We start from the raw sequence: 21,278 nt of genomic DNA, 5'->3' as shown, positions 1-21,278 counted from the left end.
CTAACAGAAGGGCGGGTAGGATGTCAAAACAAGGCTCGAAAAAACACACAAAGGGGTTGTAGAATTACGTATGGGTTATGGATGGGGATTTTTCATTGCGGCGGGGACGCGGAAGATCTACTGCATTGGGTGGGAGAGGAGAACTCAAATCAGGGTCTCCGATTTCCAATTTAATTCCCAACCCTGTTATTCACTCACAGCGTCAGCCCGGACAACGCTTCAGGGCTCAAACGTTTCTAACCCCATTTATTTTTCCTTCACCGATCAAGGAGCCCTCGGCTGGAGAAAGGGAGGTGCTGAACACCTGCGGCCCCCACCCCTTCCTCCTCCTCCTGCGGGAGCGGCGGGCACGCCCGATGGGAAGCTGGACCCGGTGTCCCCCGGTCCTCGTCGCCGGCAGCGAGCGACAAGCTAGCTCCCGTCGCTCGGACCTCAGCGGCGCCGCGCAACAGGGGACTGGGCAGCTCCCGGCGCGGCGCGCTCCAGGCGCCCAGCTCACCCCTGCGGCCGCAGCTGAGCCTCACCCGGGCTCCGCCGGGCTCCCCGTGCCCCCGCTGAGGAGCCGCGAAGCCGCCGGTGAGGCCCTCGCGGCCCCCGCAGGCCCCGGCCCGACGCTCAGCAGCGCCCAGCTGCCCTCAGGCAGGGGGAGGCCGTGAAGCGACGCCGCCTCGGGCCCCGGCCGGCACGGCACGGCATTGCGCGGCGGCCCCGCGCCCCCTGGGGCAGGGGAGGACCGCGCCCCGGGCGCGCCGCCGGACCGTTAGGGCGGCCCCGCGCGGTCACGCCTCCCCTCACGGCGGCGCCACCGCCCCCGGGACGGCCCCGGCCCTGGCCCCCGCCCACCGGGGCAACCGCCGCACCTCGGCCCCGCGGCCCGGCTGCCGCCCGGCCCGCCCTCCCTGGCGGAACCACGGCCTCTCCCGCCGCCGGGGGATCCCCGCCCTCCCGAGGCAGTTCCCAGCCCCGCTGGCGGCGGCCCGCGACCCACGGGCGGGGAGGACACGCCGCCGCGGCCCGCCCCCGCCCCGCCCCGCGGGAGCCGCTCGTGGCAAAGTCACCGACCCCCGAAGCCCGCCGGGCTCCATCAAACGCCGCGGCCCCGCCCGCCGACGTCATGGAAAGAAGCGCGTCAGCCTCCCGCCCGCCAGTGGCGGGAGCGGGGGGCGGGGAGAGGTGCGGGGCCCCGCCCCCGCAGGCGCCGTGCCTATCGGCGCCCCTCCTCCGCCTCCCCCATTGAAGACGCAGCACGTCGGGACCCCCCTTCCCCGGCCGCGCGAGGGGCCCCGTCACGTGGCCGGCGCTCCGCAGGCGGCGAGGGGGGCGGCGGGGACCGGCGGCTGCGGCGCTGGGAGGGGAGGGGGCGGCGGGAGCGGACAAGTGAGTGACCGCGGCGGGCGGGCGGGCGGAGGAGGGAGGCGGGCGGACCGCTGCGCCCCGCCCCGCCCTGCCCGGTGGCGCCCGGCTCCCGTAGCGGCTGCTCTGCGGTGCTGGGGCTCGGCGGAGCGCTCGGCGCTGCCCGGTGCGTGTGGGGGAAAGGAGGCGGGCGGGCCCCGGGGAGCGGCGGCGGCGGGAGCGGCCGCCGGGAGGGCGAATCGCTGGTTCCTGCCGGTGAAGCGACGGGGGCGGGGCGGGCGGTCCGCGCCCCCCCCTTCCTTCTCCTACTCCTCCTCCCCCGGCTCTCCCCGCGCCGGTGCCCCCTCCCTCTCGCCTTCCCTCCCCAATTCGGTCTCCGCTTCCCCCCCGCCCCCTCTCCCGCCCTCCTCCCGCGGCCGCAGGGCGGGGGCGGTGGGGCCGGCCGGCCGTGGGCAGGGCGGGGAGCGCGGGGACCTTGTGCGCTCGGCGAGCGGGCGGCGGCAGGTTCACGGGCGCCTCGTCCCGGCCCCCGGCTGGCGGCTGGCTGGTGGCGGGGTCGGCCCCGCGGCGCCGAGGTAAGTGCGGCGGCGGCGGCTCCGGGCGGCTGTCCTCCCGGCTGGCCGGGGCGGGCAGCCGCGCGGCGGCAGGTGCAGCGTTGCTCCGCTCCCGCTGCGGGCCGGCGTGGGCTCGCCCGGGGAGGCGGCGTGCGGCACGGCGGGGGTGGCGGCGGCAGCGGGGCCGCCGGTGGCCCTGGGTGCCGCGCTCCCAGGCTTTCGCCGCTTTTTCCCCGCAGGTAACCGAAGCGCGCACCTGGCCCCGCCGCCGTGCAGCCGGGGCGCGGCGTGACCTTGAGGGCAGCGGATGCGGGGCTGAGCCTCCGCGGGAGCGCAGCCGCCCGGCACGGCGCCTCCACACCGCCGCGGACCCCGCGGCCGGGCAGGGCCGGCACGCCGCAGCCCCCGCCGGGCGGGCGGGCGCGCACACGCCGCGGATTAAGGTGGTGCTCAGCCACCGCCCGCCCGCCCGCCGGGTTAAGTAGCCGGGATTAGCCCGCTGCGGCTGCACGACACCGACATCCTGGGCGCCTCTCCGCCGCCCCGCGGGGGCCGGCAGTCCCGCAGCCGCCCCCGCCGCCTCCTCCTTCCCTCCCTCGCCCGCCCGCCGCGCCCCCGGGGCGGTGTTTTTGGCCGGAGCTGGGTCGTACGCCGCTCTCCGTCGGGGCGGGCGGGCTGCTTTGATTTGTCGATGCCCCGGCCCGGCTGCTCATCGACCGGCGCGGGCGGGGGGGGGATGCGGCGCCCCTTCGGGAGCCGTGGGGGCGAAGCTCTGGCGGGCGTCGCGCCGCGGGTGAGCGCGGGGCCGCTCCGCGGCGGGGAGCGCCTCTGACGGCGGTGTCATCCTCGTCCCGGCGGTGCGTGTAACCTTTGGATGTAGCACCACGTGAGTCCGGGAGCGGGCCGGAGCCTCCGCCGAGAGATGGCTGGCCGCTGCCCGGCGCGGGAGGGAGCGCTCGCCGCTCACGGTGGAGCGGAGCGGGAGGGCGGGTGGCCGCACCGCCGAGCCCCGCCGGCAGTCGGACAAGGCTGAGGTCGGACGGGTTCGGGCTCTCGGCAGGAGAGGTCTCACGGACGGCTGCCGGGTGGAGGTGGCCGCCTCGCCTTCGGGAGCGTTTCTTTGAGCGCGGGGTGCAGCCGTGCGAGTGGAGGCTGCGGGGCGCTGGGGGTGTTGGCTGAGTCCCCAGAGGCGTTTGGACATCGGTAGCTGTGGACGAGTCTGTCCCAGGTCTGGCAACCGATTTGCACGTAACGGGAGTGTGCAGCGCTGTGCGTGTTTCACGCTCGACATAAATTCTTAATAATATCGAAATGTTTTTTTACGTTTCACTTTTTAAACTGCATGGCGGGGCAGGGGAGGAAAGATGCACAGTAACAAAATTTCGGGGCCTCTTGGCGTTTTACGATCTCCCATTACAGAAATACTTAGGATCTATTACCTACAGTTTTCTTAAATTTGCAGCTTCAGGTGCTGAGGCTTTCTTCTCAAGGTCTGTTGGAAAGGAACTGGTGATAATTCCTTGTGCCTTGTCTCAAACCGCCATTCTGAGAACGTGTTTGCGCTGGTATCTGGCTTAATAGTGTTTGGGGGGTGACAAGCCAGGTGAATATTCAGATCGTGTCTCTTTTTTGGAAGTGAAGTCCCAAGCTGAATGTCTGTGAAACATGTATTGCATCATTGGCGACTGACGAACCTGATGTGGAGGGGGGAGAAGGGAGTAGCGTGCCTTTGGAGAGCCACCACCTGTTGAAGAGCTGTTGCATCTTTAAAACACTGGTGGCTCCTAATGAATTTGAGTTGAAATAGTGTTTTTAAGTGCTCAAAAAGACTGTGGCTAGATAAGTTGCCAACTCCTTGGTTCATCAGGCAGTGTGTGTTCAGAAGGTGGTAGCTGTAGCTATTTCCAGTGCCTTCCCCCCCCCCCCCCCCCCCCCCGCCCCCTTTCACCCCCGTTTGGAGCTTTTCAAGAATTTGTTCCAAACACCACAAATCGTGAATTCCAACAGAAGTAAACTTGCGTATCTTTAAACTATTGGCTCTTTTGGCAGGAATAGCTTCCAATGTACTAGGACTTTAATACTTATGGCATAATGAATGGAAACTCTCTCGGTGTCAGTGGAAAAAGTGGTCACTGAATTCAGTGAGGGGGAAAAAACCCTCGCACACTTCAATGTGAAATTGTTGTCTGTAACAGCATCAAACGACATTGGGTGGTCTAGTGTATTGCTGCTTTTCCTGTTTGTTATGGTAACCCAACCTGGGTGGGTTATCTGAAGAAAACAGGGATCCTGTGTTGTGCACAGACACTTGCAGGTTCTCCTGATCAATGTTGTTATCTTGGTGCTGATTGCAACATTATTACTTCAATTCATCCAAAGAAAAACGCTGTTCACCATGTGGGGAACCAAAATCTAGTGATAAAACCTAATTTTAAAGGGAATTGTGTTTGGCAACTTAAAGCAGAAAAGAGACTAGTGTCACATTAGCATTGGGTAAACTGTGTATGGGTTTCTTACAAAGTTACGTTACATATAGGTAATGGTATAAGCAAATCCTCATTCGGGTAATATATAATCAGTTAGTAATTGGTGGGTGATCCTACCAATTAAAATGCTCTGCAGTCTGACGTTAGAATCTCATTTAGAAAGTGATTCTTTCATGGCCCACAATATAGAGAACGGTCAGCTGTTAAAATCGAGAACCACTAAACCATGTTGTGGAAGCTTAACAGGAAGCTGAGAGGCTTGTAAATGTCTTGCAGCTCAGTCATGAAGTAATTACGTTTTGGCTTTTTTTATTGTTTGGATCTATTTGGAAAAGAAGAATATGATAAACTGGAGACAGTCATAAGGTGAAGATACTAAGAAGGAAGAAACAAGTTGAATCTGCTGAAGCCATATCAGAAACTGATCCTTTGGAAGAATTAACTTTGCCAACATTTAAGACATTTAAGATTTTAGAGCTAGGAACTCAGTGTTAACCAACAAGTTCAAAATGGACCTGGCAAAGCAATCAATAACATGCCATAGCAAGCAAGTCTCCCTTGACATAAGGGTGGACAAGATAACCTAAAGTATCTTCTAACTCAAATTTCTTCCATTAAGGTAGACTAAATATTAATGGCACTGAGCATTCTTTACCACTGAAATGTGACCTCAGTGATGTCTTTCAGTGTTTGAACTGTTTATTTTAATATATGTTCTCTTCCTTTTTTTTTAAGGGAAAATTAACACTAGTGCAACAAGGACACACACTTTGCCCAGAGTTGAGGTGGGGTTTCAGTCAGGGCAATTTAATCTAATGCAGAATAATGAACAGCCATGATTAGCCCAGGGCATTTAAATGTAAGTATCTTTTGAGAAATAAGGAAGACTACTTGAATCTGTGGCAGATTTTGTTACAGAAATGCATGCTTACTTTCCTCCAAAAGGATCAATAACTTTGCAAAAATATTTTAAAATTTGTACTCTTCAGTATTCTCAACTTGTCTTAAAATGAATAATAATAATAATAAAACTTGTTTAAAGCTGCTGTTCAGGAGATAATGATCTTTCTCTGTAGAGTATTTTAATTAAAAATCAGATAAAATCTAGGTGTTACAGTATTGTGTCTAAAAAGCTAAGATTAGCCTGGCTTGCTATAGTGTGTGCAACAGTCTTAAGTAGGTTTGTTTATTTAAACCTGTTGAGTTTTCACTTGAAAGCGTAATTTTTATTCCTCCTTACAAAGTTAACTGATTGAAGGACAAGGAGGGTAGTGGACATGAGGTGATACTGTTGCCTGTTTGAAAAAGAAAAGTGAACCTGTGATGACTTATGTAGAGGATGGGTATTCCTTACAAGCATTAAGAATTACTAATCTAATTCAAAATGGCTTGTCTTTATATTTGGATTTCTTCACTTTTAAATAACTCACTAATGTTAGTTTTCCCCTAGCTTTGGCTTCAAATAGTTGAAAAGACCACGTTCACTAATCGCACAGCAGAGTGATAAAAAACAAGGAAGGATTTTTTTGTTCGTGAAGCTACCCAAATGTTTGTATCTGCATGTAAAAAGTGAAAATGTGCTCAGTATCTCTGAAACAGGGCAGCTGCATACAGAACATGGAAGCAAAGCCAATAATAAGCAGTATAGAAGGAGGATTTCTGGGAAGTAACATGTACCGGGCAAAATATTAGACTAACCCATCTTGGAACAGTTGCACCTTCTCACACCAAATGTAATTTCAATGCAAGTATATGGTATTGTCCAGTTTCTTTTATTTCTAAATTATCAGCCTTTTGAATATCAGTTTCTAGTTTTCATGACAGGCTTCACTTGATATGAACAGTAAATTTGAGGGATCTGCCTATTCAGGGTATTCATATTCCAGTAAACATTATGAAAGTGATTTCTGCTGCCAGTTATAAATCTTATTCTAACTGACAGATGACAGCAGGAGGTGTTATTAGTTTAATTTTGGTGAACAGCAAAGTAGGCATGAGGCTTTCTCAGTTGGTATTTCAAAGGTCTGATGGGAGAAGAAATGTAAAGAAAATGTAGGAGGTGTTTTATTGTTTGTTTTGTTTTTTTTAAGCCAGAAATAGCTCTGAAAATAAGTCCAAATTATTTTTGTCCTGTAAGAGATAAGATGTAGCATGCTATTACAAGACAGCGAAGTAATATCTGCCTTGCCTTTGAAGGGGAATGGACTGAGGGGGAGGGTATACTCTCCCTCCCCTTACTGCTGTTTGCAACTGTGCTGTGCAGTTGAGGAGTGCATGGGTGCATTTTGAGGATGACAGAGTTGACAAGCATTGGTGCTGGCCACTACATCTGTCAGGTTTAACTTCTTAAAATGTGACCAGTCTCAGCAGTCTGGGCAGTGTTGGTTTATTGCTGGCTATTTTCTGATGCTGCTTTGGAGGAGAGAGTTAGGTAAGTTCCTGCATGGCCTCCTACTTACAGTGAACTTTGGTGGTCTGCATGTCTCAGTTGTTTTTAATATTGCTTACGAGCTGGATGCTTCCTTAATTCCCAGTGAGCACAGGAAACACTGTGTTCTTAAAGCACACTTCTGCAGAGCCTATCACTTGTAATCTGCTACCCTTACTTGTGCCCTTATATTTGCAGAAAGATAAGGTGGCAGCAAGGAATACAACACTATTGGGTTCTGACCACTTGGTGTACAGTGTCTGGTCTATGAAGAGGAGGCCTGGGATGTACCATACTCTGCATAGTCAATGGCGACAAACCCCATCTCAAGGCAAAAAAGATGATTCAGCTGCTCTTGCTTTAAGCAACTGTCTGACTTCCTGGGATGCAGCCCAAGGGTCAAGGGTGTGCTTTTTTTCTGCTTGTCTTATGTATCATTGAAACACAAACTTCAGTATTAATTTTTAGATTTTTGAATTTGAAATGACCTTAAATCACATGCACCAGTGGAAGAAAATCCATGTGCTCTTTTTGCTGGAGTGTTACAGATGTGCCCTTACATAGGAATCACACAACCTTTCTGCACTTGTTTTTCAGCAAGTGACTGGCAGCTTGTCCACGTGGCTCTTTCAGGATTGCTTCTGTGTCTATGCAAATACCACGATGTATTGCTTGTGTGTACTTTGGCTTCCTGAACTACTGTGTTTCTAATGAAATCAAGACTTCGTGGGTCTTACGTGATAACATATTTTTTAACAAAAAAAGTAAAAAAAAAAAAGTGCAGTATGGCAGAATAAACTTCATCTGCAAATCAGATCAGAATATATACCTGGATTTAAAATAAATCAAGAACAACTGATAGTTCCATAGGTGGACAGGAAGAAGAATAGACGTTAGCTGTGTTTGATGGAGTTTTTCTACCACAGAAAGAAATAGCCATAGTACTGTGCCCCTTGTTAAAATAAGGAGCTTAGCCACTAGCAGTAAAGAAGTCTTCTTGCTACTGCAAACTTACTTTAGGAATACTTTATGTAATATTATAAAAAGTTCTGAGGATGGCCACCATGACTCTCCAAAAGCTTGGAAAACATTGGGTTTCATTTGGTAGGTGTTTCAAGAGCTGGGAGTCTTTTAAGTCCTGATCAAAAGACTTGCTAGTCCCTTCTGTTAATAGAAGATGGTTGATTGCTTTTTTTAATATTCTGAAGTTATTGCACACTTTTATCATGGCTTTCTGAAGCTGCTGTGTTGATACGCATAATCCAAGAGACTGAGAGGACAGTGAGACAGCTTCATTTGTACTCACGTATTTGGCTTGTCATCATGAGTGGGAAGTTTTATGGCGTGGCTGAGGTGGCCTGGCAGCTACTTTAATTTCCACCCTGTCCTGGACTGCTCAGTAACTCCCTTCTCTTTTGTGCCATCTCTGCTCCTTTGCATCTACTCGCTGCACCAGTAGATTGTATTACACAATCCTGGTGCACAGACTCCAAGCTCTCCAAGTCAAGAGGCAAGGCTCGCATAAGGAAGGCGGCACAAGTCTTCAGATAGGTGGTGTGGGAATGTGTGGTCATCACGTGAAACCATTCCCTGGAGAGTATTAATCTTTTCATGATGAAGAACTTGAAATTATTGTTCTGACAGTAAGTCAGAGAGTAGTTTGAGTGCCAGCCTTCAACTATTAGCTTTCCAGAAAATAGTATTTGCATCTATGCATAAAGATCTTTGTACTAAGTAAAATATTAAAAATATTTTAACACATTAGCTATATGCCTATGTTGTTTCTGTTACTGTAGTGGAGGAATTTTGTGATCACATTGTGCATCCAGACTTGCTTTCTGAGGTTTTTGCTTAGATAAGACTGAGGAGGTAGTAACAAGAAATGGGTAGAAAATGACAGGTATGGTTAGCCTTTAAGCTGAGAAAGGGTGCTATTTTTTAACCTCTCTTGCCTATTTGGATATAGTAGAGACTAAAGCAGGATCTTATGTGCATATTGAGCAGGAGTTTTTTCATTTCCTTATAGGTGCTACTGCTATCGCTGTTGATACTGCACTTTAAATTTCCTTGTGTTGCTTGAGTCTGCCAGTTTTTCTTCCCTTGAATGAAGCTAGTACACAACTTCATGAAACCTATGGAATACAATGCAAATCAATACATAATTAGAGCAACATGTAGCAGTCTCGCTCTGGTGAGGTTGTATGAAACTTGAAATGATTTTAAACTGGCTGGCAGGATCTGTGCCAAGTGGCTTTCAAACATACATAGTTGAGACTGACAGCTGAGGAGGGTAGGGAAGGTGCTCTACCACTGCTAGTACAAATTCTGTTTATTAACAACTCAATTCTGTTTGTGTTCAGGTACTTTGGCTCTGAAATCCGTGTAGTTGACAGTGACAACAACTTTCTTTTACATTCTGCAATGTGAAATGTCTTAACATCTTCACAAAGTAATTTCAGACGTGTGTTTAGGTAATGGGTAGATCTGGCTGTAGTGAGTGCAGATCTAGGGGTTTGTTTCTAAACTGGAGCTGTATTTCTAAAGTGAGTTGAAAGAGATCTGGTAATGAAGTACTAAATTATCTAAGTTTTGAGAAAAGCATGGTCTCTTGCCCTTCATCTTTGTTTTGGTTATTTATTTTTTGTGTGTGCGTGTTGGTTTTTGTTAGTGGAAGCACTCATACTGGCGCTATCCTTCAGATGGAGATGGCTGCTCACATTGCATACCAGGTTACAGGAAACTTTTGAAAGAGCTTTAGTACAAACAGGCACTTTCAAAAATGAAATACCAGCATATAAAGCAGTGGTACATGCTAAGGTTAACATCTTGTTTTAAGCGAACAATTCACAGGTGGCTTTCTTTTTTTTCTTGTTGATCCTGGCATTGCTGGGCACTGGACAGCAGCACCTCAAACTGTATTACCAAAACCACTCAGAAAAGGTTGTCTTGGTTGTACGAGGTCTGACACTCTCAAGCTGCAGTGCAAACATAAGCTACCTCAAAGCAAAGCACAGTAAATCAGTTTACCAGATGGAAAATACAGGGTGTGGATGTTTGAAGGGGAGTACTCTGTTTTCTGGGAAGATGCTGTAGTAACGTTTTTGCAAAGCAGACTACTCATTCCAAAACTGAAACACTGAATTTGCATAGGCTTGAAGCTTTATGTTCTCATTCTATTGTCAAATCTAACGCTGGCAAAATTATTACAGAGAAGAAAGCTATATGTATAACTATGGGGGAAATGCTGTGAACTGGACAAAATAAATACGTGTTACTTTTGAGGCAGTGATCATAAGCCAGGCCTGTTTCAAGCTCCTGATGGGAGTTGCCAGAGGCCCCTCCTGGCCATTACTGAGCCAGCAAAGTGAAAACACCACTGAAAGGTTTTCCTGCTGCGACAGTTGGGAGTAGCTGGGGATGGCAACGTGTGTGCGGTGCAGGATTGCAGTGGTAGAGCTGCTGGGTGGCCTGGGTCTCTGGTGGTGAGGGTGAGCAGGAAAGCTGGGGGCTGCCCTGGCACCTGTCCCCCTGCAGTGGGGCTGGAGGAGGAAGGCTGTAGGAAAGTTCCTCGCCAGGCTGCTTGCCTGACAGGGGACCCAGAGTCAGCAACAGAGCTCTCCTGTGCCAATGATGACTACTTCATGCCTGGCTGCATTAGCAAGAGCGTGGCAAGCGGGATATTGCCCTCTGTTGTGCTCGTGAGGCTGCATCAGAAGTGGTGTCCTGTTTTACATCTCTTCAAAGAGGCTGGCAGAGGGTCAGTAAGCCACTTGGGGTCTGCCATGTAGTGTGTGGTGACAGGTTGAGCAAGGTGGATTTTCTTGACCTGGAGGGACTGTGGTGATAGTTTTCAGTGGGGCCTCACAGAGAAGATGCAGCTGGGCTCTTCTTTTTCCTGGGATGAGCATGGGGGTGAGAAGAAGAAATTCCATGACGGACTTGAGCTTGTGAGACATGTGCTGCACTGGAAAGGGGCACTCCCTGTCATCTGTGTGACCTTCAGGAGGATTTGCCAGTATTGCTGCTGTCTCCCTTGTCATCAGTTCTCATCAAGGCCTCTCCTCTGACCTTGAGGTCAGGTGTGCATCGGTGCTGGCATGGGCCAAGGTACAGGACTATACCCTCTGGCAGTAGCACGGGCTGGGATATTCATAAACGAACTGTGAAACCACATCCTTCCTCTGGTGTGTACCTGCTCTGACATGGTAGTGCAGCTGCTGGATATGTGAGTTCATCAGCCCAGCTGACTGACTACACTTAACTTCAGCAGAGCAATCCTGGCCACTCACATAGGCATCTTAAACTGAAACTGGTTACTCTGCGCCTCTTTTGTTGGAGAGACACAAGCGTGTCTAAGATGAGATTCATGTGACTATTTTAGATCACATCCTAGGTGGCTGAATTTAATCTTCAGAGAAGTTTTAATTTATCCATTGCCTATTTATAAAAAAACCCAAAACCCTGAAGTGCCTACCTTAGATTTAGGTGTTATCATTTGGTCAGGTGAATCTCACATGTGATGGGAGGAATGTAAACTTCTAACCTGTGGAATGCAAAACAGACTTCAGAACTTCAGATGGCACCTCCAGGTGGTGAGACAAGGATGGGGAAGAGCACAACTTCAGCACTGTCTTCTAGAAAAAGCTCTTGTATCTGCTGCATGCTGTCTAATTATTGAAGTACTAAATCTCAGGGAGTGATTAATACTGGAATCAGTAGTTGTTCACCTGTGTGCTAAACTGTAAGGTCTTCACCTTTTCCGTTTAAAAGCTGAGATAATAACAAACCTCCATAGATCCTTAAAAGCAGCTGTAATAATTTTTAAAGTGTAAAATTTTGTAGAATTTGCTGTAAAAGCTTATCCAAGAGAAGCACTCCAAATATACTCATGTTTTAAGGGGCTTTTTAATGTTTTCCCCCACCTTACCTGTTCCATGTAAATGGATCACATGTTTTAACTTGCTAATTAGAAGCCTAATGTCAGTCTCTCAAATGTAAAGGGTATTGTAAACATAATTATTTAGGATCTTAACAAGGCTCCAGTTGCAAGATGAATTGGAGTTGTGGTATTGTACCCAACCAATAAATCGCTATGTGAATTTTTGGTGTTCACCTTGCTTATACACCTGTTTATGACTTTAGTCATAAATTCAGTCATGTGTTTTGAAAAATGCATCTTTCCTGTGAGTATGGTTTTACATTTGCTTGACTCAAGCAGATTCATTGTAGTTCTGTGCCCTGTTTTGAGTAGGCACTGATACTGGATTATCTGTGTGGTGAATCTGGTTAAATAACCAGTCTGCCTGAAAAACAGCAGGATCAGCTTCTCATGTTATCTGCAGAAACTTCACTGTTGTCACAAGAGACAGCAATATCTTGGGGAAGGGCAGGATGATCAGAGTGATTGGTATGCATCCTGATACTTGGCCGTCACCATGTCTGTGATGGAAGAGGCAGGGGTTTCCTGCAGTGGTTACCCCACGTAAAGCATACTAGCAGCCTAGCCAGAGTCCTGGGAACCAGCCAGGCACAGCACACGAGTAGGGAATGCTGCTGGAGCACTGAATTTCAACAGCCAACTGTGAGGTGGTCTCATTCCATGCTAGGAGTGAAATTTTAGTCAGCTATACAATATGCAACTGTAAACTCTGTAAGACGGGAACCAGTTTGGCCCACTTTGACTTACTCATTTGGTGAATCTGCTACATGGAAGTGAAGCTGAAAAGTGAATACCGCTTTCCTGTAGGAAGTGGGGAGCAGAAGCAGCCATCTTAACTCGCTTACAGGTGGTTCTTCTATTTTCAAAACTTGAAACAAGTGAAGGCTAAGTTCCACAGCTACAGGCACATTTTTCTTGGGTAGGTAGTCATGAAAATATAATGATTCAAGCTGCCAAAACTTTTTAAAATTCATGTGAAGTTTTAAGATGATGGAAGCTTACCTTTTTTTTTGGGAGGAGGAGCTCTTTTGGAAGAAACTTTTGAGACTAATGAGCTAATTGCACGTGAGCTCTTCATATACAAACTTTTAAACAGTGGAACTTAGAAATAGCCACCCAGTAAAATAATTTGATAAATGCTTAAGATTGGCAAGAATTTTGTATTAGCTTAGGCTCTTGCCAAGAAGTTGAGAAATACTGACTTTATTTTTAAAAAAAAGGAAAAAAAATCTTGTGAATTTTGCAGTCTAAACGAGCAAAGAGTGTAGAGTTTTTGCCAGGAAGATGTGTTGGCCTAGGGCTTAGCATTCACCTCTACGAGATGGCAAAAAGCTATCAGTCTGTCTGCTTGAAGCCTGTTCTTTCAAACTGTTTCCACAGCCGCCACGGTGTCAACACTGGTCAGTTGTAATTGCCAACTCCAAAGCAGGCTGATCAATGGAAATGCTAAATAAAGCAGCAGAGCTCTCACCTCAGAGGGTGCATAAAACCAGATTTGCTAGCAGGTGCATGCCACTGAACACCAGCAGAAAGGTTAGCTCTTTGTTATCTTCCTGGCTTCTTTGTTAGCTGGTCATCTCGAACTTAGATTTTCCTCAACTTTTCTTCCAGGTGAAGCTGCTTTTTAAAAAATGAACAACCAAAAGGGTTTAGCTTTTCTGAAACTGAGGAGCAGCAGAATCATAGGAATAAAAAGTGGTTGACTAGCTCTAATTGTAGCTATATAATGTTTTGGGTTTTTTTTGGCATGAAACATCAGGCTTGTGGTATTTCTTAGTGCTGTTAGAGTTGATCCTGTCATTTTTGTCAGATGTGACTGTAAGATGTTGCTGCTGGTTGGGATCAGAAACAAAACACCGACTCTACTGGCCATTGACATCCATGTCTGTGAAAACCTGAGGAAGTTCTTGGCATACTTTAACCGCATTAGGTTTGCCGGCAGAGCTCTTTTAGTGCTTTCTTACAAGGTATCTTTTCCGCAGCTGATAAGTAAAATGATGTCTGTACTCCCTCTGCTGGCTTTGCAAAAACAGCTTTCATGAGCTTAAATAATCACGTATCACCTCTTTTCAAATGTGCCTGTGTGGAATTCTGAGTTAAGAACAGTTTAATGTATGGAAGAGGGATTTTCCTGAAAAATAGGTCAACAAATAGTTACTGAAAGCTAATCAGGTGTCTCAGATGCTATCTCCTGATATAATGGTAAACACTGGTGTTGTATATACCTTTGTAATTGTAGTCTGGTCTGTTTTTGTGTATCAACGATTGGATGGGGCTGTACAAATTAAGATACCAAATACTTGTAGTACATCTAGTCAAACATCTGAGCCCTATTTTTATAGGTTGCGTGTGCTATATGTACATAGAGGTCTGATATTTGGAAGCCTCTGGGGGTGGGGGGGTGGGGGAGAGAACTTGTAGCCTTCCATAAATTACAGTGCTCTGGACACTTATTTGCTTATTTTGAGACTACTGCTTTCTTCCTAGGTGAAGAGATAATGGATATAAAAATTCTCAACCAGAGTGGAAGAAGTTCAGGCCTTGGTATAGATAGGCGTTATGTCTATAACCAAAACAATTGCTCTTGGAAGTCAACAGATGTCTTTAAATGCCAGTGCAGTTCATTTTATTCTCTTGTTTTCTCGTATCATTAGTCTATAATACTACTATTCTAGTTATTTTGGTTTTCTGTAGTTTAGGGATGGTTTAACAGTTTCAGAGGACTGAGCGAATAACCTACCCTGCTATACCGGTCAGTAACTGGTCTGAAGCTGGGCAAGTGGAATAACAAGCCAAACTGCCTTTTTAGAATTTGCTTTAGTTCAGGGTATCTCTGAACAAGAACCCCTGAACCTTGTGATGAGAGAGAGCGCCTGGCTTCTGGTTGTTAAGTCTGAGGAGGTTTTCTGGCTTTTCACACATGCAAGGTACATTTTGCATTTCCTGGAAAGTGCAGTCTTTTGTCTAGATGTTCGCTTACATAATTCATGAATGTCAAATATTTCAGAATGGTAAAACTATTGTGCAAACCCAATTTTAAGAATTCAGTGAAGCCAAACACCCTGTGGTTCTTCCTGTTAGATTTCTCTTCGGGTGTACCTGTGGCTGTCTGCAGGTGTCTTTAGGCATTGCTGGACTGTGAAGGGACTGCTTGGCTGTGTAGAAACAGGCAGTTGCCCACAAGAGTTAGAACAGGTCTTTCTCTCACAATGAGTGTATTCCCCCTACCAAATATCCTGTTCTTCCAGTTTTTCCCTTTGGGCATGCTGTTGTGGATTAAGGTCTTGAAGCTTAGCCCTATGACTTGGATAATTGCCCACTTTTATGTTCAGAATTTAGAGTTTTACTGCCATGCTCAGTAATCTTTTGTTTTAATGTCCAGTGTTGTATTTAAATAATTTTCATGTTACTTGACAAGTAAACCAAAACTTGCTGACCTGCATAATATAGGCGATAAAATTTAGCTTAGCAATGCCTGCCTTGAACCCTAATCTTCTCAAGCAAGAACAGCTGAGGATTTTCAGTGCACAGGGAAATGCTTCTATTTTCTAGGAAAGCCTACTGTATTTTAGAAACCTCCAAGTTAAGGAGTCAGAGATTGCTAATCTTAAAGTAGCTTAAAATAATAAAGTAGCTTAAAATAGCTTGGCTTAGGCTTTCTTTGAGCAATTTTGCTGTGAGGCAATTGTTTAAATACTTGAAAATATTTGCTCGGTGAAAAATTTTTTGACAGCTAATGGCTTATTTTAGTAATAATTGCTCAACAAGGTAATTTTTATTTAGTAAGTACCTACTTTTTGAGTTTTAAGGAAGAAAGCAGTCTCGAAAGCTGTTTAGTCTTAATTATGTGCCTAAAGCACTATGCCTTAAGCTAGATTGTGGTTTTGACAGACAGCTGTGTAATTGTCTGAAATTGTTTGTTCCTTCACACTTACTTTTGTTGTAGATTTTGACTGTATCATACTTGATCGCTTTGCTCAATCCCTTTAATTAGATAACCATCCTAAACTGTGTTCAAATACCAACAAAATAAGATACTCAGCACCGAAACAAAACCCAAACAAACAAAACCCCAAACCCCTAACTACCACCCCAGTTTCCTGCTGTTTCGGTTAGAGGGAAATACTTCAGTTACACCTGGATACATGTGTAAAAAGCTAACTCCTGTAGCAGGAGTGTAGCACACCAAGAATTAGCTTGTTACTAATAGTCTAGAGAAAGTGACTAGTTTCTCATATGGAGTCTACAAGTGCAGAATACAAAAATATGCAAAAATGTTTAGTGTAAATGCATGTTTTGAAAGTGAACTGTGTTTATAAGCTATGCTGCTATACCTGTGAATCGTAAACATATGAAGGATATTCATCGTGGTGTTAGTATAAATTTGTCTTACTTTAAAGCATCCCTTCCCTCCAGAGAAGGAGAAAGCAATGTTGTAAAAATAATGGAAGTAGACTCAAACTAAGAATTCAAACATGGATTAAAGGCAATGGTAGAACTTGGATGTCAACCTGCCTGACAGTGTGTACAAACTTGAATATACACGTAACTTAAATGAGCCAAAATCATAATGTAACTTTGAAATTAGGTGTATAGTTTTTTAACACGTGAGACTTTTTACTGAGGAGTCCTACTTCTTCCTAGCCAGTGTTTGGTACCCTGCGTAGAGAGAACTTTTGAAGTCTGAAAGTGTGGAAAAACAGGTCTGCTACTTGTTACTAGCAGACCTCATGCTTGCACAGTTTCATTCAAGGTCTTACCTACCTCAGGTAGGTTTTTTGGAAACGCTACTGAAGTCATACTTAATTATAAAGGTGTTCAGATGGCTCTTTCCTGTACTTGACAAACTAATTGAAATAAGTAATTCTTAATGAGACTGAAATAATAAGCAGGCTTTTGGGAGAACACTCCTAGCTCAGCTGCTTTCTAGCAGTCTACTTTTTCTTCTCCATTAGAAATGGAGGCAGGCTGCTCTGTGTCCTTCAAGCTAAAGAGTCTTTTGAAGGTGCTGAGAAAGCAGGTGACTATTCTGGGAGGAAAGCAGGGATACAAGAGGCTGCTTAGAACTGTGGAGCACTGGGAGGCAGAGAAGGAAAACTTCCATGCATCTTCCAAAATTATCTCTAGAAAGACTGAGGCCAGAACTGTGGGAGTTTTGGTTAAGTCATGTTATCTTTTGTTTCATGGTGCTGTGTCACTCTTGTTTCATGATACTCTGATGCTTTTTTCAGTCACTTCCCCCCAGTGGGGAAACAGTCATTTCCCTCAGTCCTGCAAATCTCAGGCTAGATGAAGTTTTCCACTTCTCTACTCTGCTCTACCTGTTTGCTGTGGTAAGGGAAACTTGTGGGCTGTAGGGCTTAAATTAAAAATGTGATTAGCTTCTGATATCGGGGATGATCTGAGCCCCTACTTGGCTGAATGGGGAAAGAAACTCACACCGAGCTGAGGTGTGCTTGTCAGATGTGTAATTGCAATGGCCCTTTGAGGAAGTTCATTTGAAACCTTCAGCTGGACATACAGATCTTTTTTTCTTAAGAAGAAATTGTGCCTTCAGCAGTGGCTGGTTGGAATTAGTCTAACATGCACAAATCCAACAGTTTGGCAGGTTGTTTGAAGTTTGTCACTTGAGGAGCTGACACTGCCCTTCCCTATTCCCTTTCTTCAGAGATACTGTGTGCTATTGCTAAAAACAACCTGATTGCAGAAGTTGCAGAACGTTGCTATGTGCCACTGTAAAATAAACAAACACTTGTGAGAAATAGCTTTATGTGGACGGAAGAAAATGGGTCTGACTTAAATAATAATTCTGACTCAGCTGTCATTCTGGTTGGGCAGGCTCTTGGCCCTGAGGGTCAGCCACAGCTGAACGAATGGCAGTGGGCTCCCAATTCAGATGCTGTCTTCTGGAAGAAGGAATATTGCCCTTATTGAAGTAGCCACTAGAAATTACTGCTGAGGGTTCAGAGCTGCCTTAGCAGGAGACCAGTACCTCACTGTGTATGCCAATGGTAGTTATGTTTTAGGCATCCAAGTGCCTGGTGGTTTACCACGTTATTTCTGATAGCTTTGTTCTTTGATTGGGCAGGGGAGTGAGGGAAACAAATATCAGATTGTCCGTACTGAACAGGTCTAGCTGGTTGCTACGAAGTTTTCAAGGCATATTTCCCTACCTAGAGGAATAAGCATTGTGCCAAAGCCAGACACCGCTAGTTCACCTCCAGATTTGAATGCTTACTGTTAAGACTGGAAGCACAACTGTCTACAAAATGCTTTAGCATCCACTGATACTAGTGAAGAGTTAAGATCTTTGATTTAGGGGAAACTGGGGGGGGGATTTCCTTTATTGGATGGAATAGGACTTTTAAATATGTGGCTCCATTTGCATTCTTTTCCCCAGTCACTTTATTCTGATGAATTAATCATGCAACTGATACCTTCGTGCTCTCAGAAACGAAAGTTATGCACAGTACAGATCTTCACACCTGACGAGTTTAGAAATGAAGCTGCAATTGTTAATTGTGCATAGCCGGTTTGTACAGCAATTATTAAATAGCCTACCAAAACTGAGAATTAATTAAGCTTACTAAATCTGCTTGAGCTGTGATTTGACGGTCTGGTGAATTTGCTGTTTGGTTCAGACTGTGTCTGGCCTTGGCAATAAAGTGATGTATCGTGATTTTGGTGGCCTGTCATTTTACCTGAAATAACAGGGAAAATGAAGCTTTCCTTGAGTGGAGATTAATGTTATCTTAAAGGTGGCAGCGGTGTAGTTCCATGTTGAAGATGCTCCCAGCATTAGCTGAATGTGTATCCCTTAAGTTGGCATATCCACACTGTGTTTATGACTTCTAGAAATAAATCAACTGTTCTGGCATTTTGTGGGAAAACTTTTCAGGTGAATCTGCTTTGATAACTTGTTCAGCCACTAGAAACCCTGATATATAAATCTTCTAGCTTTATTTTGTGTCTGGCAGGATGGAAAAATCCTTTCTCAGTGACTGCTTTCTGTGCCTGGCTGCTGCAAGTAGCTTCCTCTTGGACCGCAGAGAAGCGAAATGCATGGCTATGATCACAGCTAGCTAGTGGGAGGGTGGAGGCTTGGTACCGTGCATGGTGGTTTCTATCTGCTTGGATCTGGAGGAGACAGATTGCATTGCTGTCAAGAAATTTGTCCATTTTTAAAGGTCATGGAAGTGCAGGAAGGAGGCAACAGCAGTGGAAGAAGGATTAGTAAAGGAAGGGGGTGCTGAAAACTGGTTGGAGAGCTGTGCGTCCCATGAGAGACGGACTTAGAGCAGGACCCAAAATGAAATGCTGTCTCTCAGTGGCTGAGGTGCTGTGAAAAAGAGTGAAAAGGCACACACGAAGTTACTGTTCTGAGCCCGGAGTTGCCTGTGTGACTGTTGCAACAGCAGTCTTTTGCATAGCCTATTACTTCGTTAATGCAGTTGCTAATTAATGTAGGTGGCTTTTCCCAGTGCAAAAGAATAAGGGTGGCAGGTGTTAGCTGCAGTGTTGTTGGTGTCAAATAATGAGAGCGACTTCAGGACCTCTGTGGGTGGAAGTCTTACGCCTTGACACTGTAGCACAGCCATGCCTTTGGTCACATAAGGATGTGACAGACTTGCTGCTTGCGTTGCTAGTCTTATGAAGAGATGGGAATCTCAGCTTTGTACATCCTGTCTACTAACAGCTCTTACACACGCCCTGACTATGTTAAAGAAACAGAAACTGCCAAGAGAATAATTTATTACCTTAAATTGAATGGTGGACCAGGGATTGTCATGTAACTCATACTGATCACACAGCATTTAATTTGTCATTTTATGGACAAGTACCAGTAGCTGTATTGCAGTAATACTTAAATGTATGCAAAAAACTCCAGACCAGCAACCAAGCCTGCATAAATGAGAAAGTTCTTTAATAGGAGTAGCTACAAGAGCATGACAGTGCAGGCAACACGGGAATTTAGCCTTTAAGTGGGTGTCAACTTCAGAAAGATCAAAGAAAAAAAAAAAAGGTATAATCACGAGGAATGACTAGTTTTGAAACTGGAGATGTGGCTGAGGATAAAGCAATATGTAGCCTCATGAAATGGTAAAATGTATCAGATAATACCATGAAGCGCAATTTACTGCAGATGCTTCTTATACTGTACCAGAAAGAGGAGGCCCACTGGAATGAATTAGTGAGCTAAGCTCTCAAAACTTACCAAAAAGAGCTAAAGGGATGATCAATGTAATCATAATGAAGAAGTTTGCAAGAGATTCCACATCAGTGTTTCTTATAAAGCCATACAGTGGTTTCTCAAATTCAAATGTTGAGGTTAAAAAACAAACAACACCTCCCACCCCACCCCCCAACCTCCTCTTGTCGCCACCAGCAGGAGCAGCAAACTTTGCAGTAGTTCTGAAAAAGTTACTGAAGTGTAGAATAAGATATCTGAAGTAAAAAAATTTGGCGCCTTACGAATAGAAGATGGCAAATGTAATTGCAGTTTTTGAAAGGATTTTTTTCAGAATGACTCTTTAGTCTGTTTACTTGGTATATTTCTGGCAGGAGGGATTAATCACCATTATATTTATTTATATATTATGTGTTTACAGTTCAATAAGCATATAGAATATTTCATCGTACTGTTTCTATATAGCAGTAAGCTAGGCCGAGGTAGCAAGAAAACCCTTAAAACTTACCCTGCTAAGTTAATTGTACTGCCCCAATGGAAAGGAGTCAGTCATATGCAGAGTGACTTCATGGAAGTAACTAAGTGTACTCTCACTAGACGCAAATACATCTAGCAGTTTTAAGACTAATCTTAAATTTGTCCCAGTTTCCTGAATACAAATAAAATCGGGTAGGGATGGACTTTTGCCCTCTGCCTGAAGGCTTATAGCTCTAAAGAGCCTCTGGCACCTCTTTGATATCAGGAAGCATGGTTACAGTCAAAAGCATACCGCTCAGCCTAAATGGATATTAATATGAAGGAATACTTTCTAGAAGAAAAAAGGGGGAGTGTTCAAATCAGGATGAGATGGTAAATGTCTGATTCTGGCTGAAGTGTTATATGCAATTTAACTTGAACATGTTTTAATTTAAATGGGTGTGATGTCCTGAAACAAGGTTTCTGGTATTAAGAACTCCTGAAGTTGACTTGGAGCTTCAGAACAAAAAAAATTTCCACTAATGCTACTTACTGTCTAATAACATGGGAAGGGAAGAAAATCATTGTTCAAGCTGACTAAAGCCATTTCAATGGTATGCATGTATGGTGTTGTGGGAATTGAAAGATGGAAATAAAAAGAGATAACATCTGAGATATGTGTTTAGCTCAAAATGTATCAGAAACACAGTTAAGGGGAAGCAGCAAAAAATTAGAGGGTTTACCTTTTTTCTCAAGACAAGTAATATACCTGTAGGAATAACTGTTATGAGGAAGTCAGCTGCTGTTTTGCTCAGTCATAATTACTGTCAGAGCTGACCAGGCGGATGCATTGCTTACAGACATGCACTAAGCT

The 21,278-nt window shown here is 45.9% G+C and overlaps 2 protein-coding genes across 5 annotated transcripts in view; one reads left to right on the top strand and one right to left on the bottom strand.

Annotated features, from left to right (window-relative positions):
- Positions 1-1,102, bottom strand: part of LOC308065428 (uncharacterized protein) — a 58,792-nt gene extending 57,690 nt beyond the window's left edge. Inside the window, exon 1 of the mRNA XM_080391402.1 lies at positions 1,063-1,102. The gene's annotated coding sequence lies outside the window, so the exon portion shown is untranslated. The remainder of the gene's footprint in view (positions 1-1,062) is intronic.
- A 144-nt stretch (positions 1,103-1,246) lies between these two features.
- Positions 1,247-21,278, top strand: part of ATP2B1 (ATPase plasma membrane Ca2+ transporting 1) — a 66,061-nt gene continuing 46,029 nt past the window's right edge. The window contains exon 1 of one of the 4 annotated variants that reach the window (XM_080391397.1): positions 1,247-1,377. The gene's annotated coding sequence lies outside the window, so the exon portion shown is untranslated. The other 3 variants (XM_080391396.1, XM_080391398.1, XM_080391395.1) reach the window with 3 other exon arrangements.

The sequence above is a fragment of the Falco punctatus genome (genome assembly GCF_963210335.1).
Source record: "Falco punctatus genome assembly, chromosome: 6".
Classification (NCBI taxonomy): domain Eukaryota; kingdom Metazoa; phylum Chordata; class Aves; order Falconiformes; family Falconidae; genus Falco; species Falco punctatus.
The sequence above is the reverse complement of the archived record's forward strand: the minus strand, read 5'-3'. Positions and strand labels throughout refer to the sequence as shown.